The following is a 3,147-nucleotide window of genomic DNA, read 5'->3' on the forward strand; positions in this document are numbered from 1 at the left end:
AAACTCTGACGGAACTTTTTATTTTGTGAGGAAAAGGCACGGTTAAGGGAATAGAGATGAGATGGGGAGTGCAGATGAACCCGGCGCCAGACAGCCGACGTACCAGGTACCAGCCAGACAGCCAGACGGGCGGGCAGCGAGAGGCGGACGGACTTTGTTTCTCGGGTTCGATAAGAGGAAAATCGACAATCGATCAACTCTCGGCCCAAGGAGCTCGAGCACATGATAGTCACAGGTACATCAAAATGACGCAATTTAGTCACAATTTGGTCACTACTTTGGTTGAGCTCAATCCCTATAGGGATATCATTTTGGACGTCATAAACATGGAAATGACTTGAAAGTGACCAACCTGTTCTCCTAGGGAGAGTTAATTTTGATGACATCCGAATAACATCACTATTTTGGGGTAGATTACTTCACTTAGACGAAAATGCATCCATATGGCATATTGATGGGCAGCACTGATGATACTTTTGCGATATCTCAGATACCATAGTAGTTAGGTCCACCAAAAAAATAGTATGATGTTTTCCTTCAGTAACGATGTTAACGATCAAGAATGGCTGTTCTACTACACTTAGCCTCGGCGTGAGCCACTCCGAAAGTTTTACTGAGTCATTTTAGAGCAAAAGTAAATTCTTTAGAAGACATGATTGGCCCTCGTTTGTCCACTTGATAAAATAATCGGACCGGGTTGTGGTGTCTTCAATCTTCACTTTAAGTCTGGAGTCGTGAACGGGACGCGAGACCCTTCGTACGCCGCTTTAAGTGAAATTTTGTACCTTGGGGACCCATGATACACTTTTGTCTGGGATCCCATGATACACCACTTTTCATGTGTTTCAGCACTCCACCAAACCAATCAGATGTCTAATTGGTCATTGGTCGGTTACTTTCACCTAAAAATACTGCTCCAAGTCGGTCGGGCGACGCCTGCTTAGGTATACTAGTTTTGATCATAGCGCTAATCTCTACAATACAGGGTGGGTGATCCGCGCCGTGGTTTTTGTCTGCTTATACTGTACCGCATTCATGCGTGCGGGGGTTGCATACTTGCACGGGGCCGTAAGGCGCCATCGCGAGCGACGATAGGCAAGCCCGCCCGCACTCATGAATCCGGTACAGCATAAGCAGAAAAAAACCACGGCGCGGATCACCCACCCTGTATGTGTAGTTTTACTTGCCAAGAATCATCAAATTGCGTTATGAATTAGGAGGAATCCATACGTTGCAACGTCCTATATTTGTTAGATTCAGTGTGTCCTAGTGTGTAGTAGTTAAAAAGCCTTAAAAAAAAGCGGGCACTGTTTAACTCAGTTCTCGAATAAATTCCAAGTGCATCTGGGACCCCATGATACTTTGCAAGGTCTTCGTAGATTAGCCTTTGCTTTCAAACGGGTCGTACTAAAATTACAAAATAGGTGTCATTCGAAAGGTAAAAGCCTCATACTAACACCAAACCATAAAAATGGGGGTACTGTGCCATCATTTGTGGCCTACAGGACTGAAATCCAAAAAGTGTATCATGGGACGCGCTCCCTTACCCTATCTGTTTCACTATCCTAAAAGTAGCCCAACTTGCCAGTCTTTTGGGGTAGCGAAACATGTTTCGCAGATAAGAGTCCTTCGGAACAGCAAAACAGATAGGATATTGTTGCACGGACGCGTAGCATGATCAAATGTTGTTACTCGCACTCGTCGAGAAGTTTACTCTGTAAATTTTAACAAAATCCGCGTTCGCAAATGATTCAAAGAAAATAATCGTAAAAAGCACGTATCTCCAGGGGTTCCTATTGCACTAGACCGTCCCACGCTTGCAAATCTTTTTGAGCACACTGGATTACTGGGCAGATTTGGATTCTTTGTCGAAAACTAAGGTTGACGTGTCTGAGGGTTTTGGAATTTTCGATAAATTGGTGGGTGCTCAACGCCCTTGAAGTTTTGACACTTTTTTCCCCCACTTAAAGTACTCTAAAGTCGCTCTAAATCGTCCCAGATGAACAAGTGAGGTATCGTTGGATTCGATGGACCCTACTGTACATGAAACCACCGCGCCTGAGCCCCTGGGGTTGATTGCCTACCTTCCGGGGGCCCGAAAATGGTCCAGTGTACCCAAAATGAGCTGTTTTTCGGGGTTTGCCGGGCTCCAGAATCAGCTGAGAGCACCTCCGGAAGCCTTTTCTGGTCGGGATGTGTTGGTAGAGTGTACGTCTACGCTAGGGAACCGCGGCTGGCTTATTTAGAGGGGCTGCCTATCTCTCATGGGCAGATAATGCAATTCGGAACGGACTAAACAGTGATAATGACGTCAAAACCACCCGAAATCGCGCTGTATTCACTAGCAACCTGGTTTTTAGCACTGTGTGGTGTTTCTGGGTTCAATGGAACCTAGCGTGGACACAGCTGTATATAGCGCGATTTCGGGTGGTTTTGACGTCATTATCACTGTTTAGTCCGTTCCGAATTGCATTATCTGCCCATGAGAGATAGGCAGCCCTTCTAAGTAAGCCAGCCGCGGTTCCCCAGCGTAAGCGTACACTCTACCAACACATCCCGACCAGAAAAGGCTTCCGGAGGTGCTCTCAGCTGATTCTGGAGCCCGGCAAACCCCGAAAAACAGCTTATTTTGGGTACACTGGGCCATTTTCGGGCCCCCGGAAGGTAGGCAATCAACCCCAGGGGCTCGGGCGCGGTGGTTTCATGTACAGTAGGGTCCAACGAATCCAACGATACCTCACCCGTTCATCTGGGACGATTTAGAGCGACTTTAGAGTACTTCAAGTGGGGAAAAAAAGTGTCAAAACTTCAAGGGCGTTGAGCACCCACCAATTTATCGAAAGTTCGAAAACCCTCAGACACGTCAACCTTAGTTTTCGACAAAGAATCCAAATCTGCCCAGTAATCCAGTGTGCTCAAAAAAATTTGCAAGCGTGGGACGGTCTACTATTGCACCACAAAACCTGGTCGTGCTGCGTATACTTCTTATGCATTCTTCACAACTCACTTTCCGGGAGGCAGCATGCTGACGTTCGAAAGGCCAGTAGCTGGCACGATGTGTGGGCGGGTAGCGAGCGCGGAGATGGTGTGCTGGTGCTGGTGCCGTGACGGAAGGGGGCCGGCGGCGAGAAGGGGCAGGGTGGCTGG

Source organism: Frankliniella occidentalis, unplaced genomic scaffold, assembly GCF_000697945.3.
Source record: "Frankliniella occidentalis isolate FOCC.00 unplaced genomic scaffold, Focc_3.1 Scaffold13, whole genome shotgun sequence".
In the NCBI taxonomy this organism is placed as follows: Eukaryota; Metazoa; Arthropoda; class Insecta; order Thysanoptera; family Thripidae; genus Frankliniella; species Frankliniella occidentalis.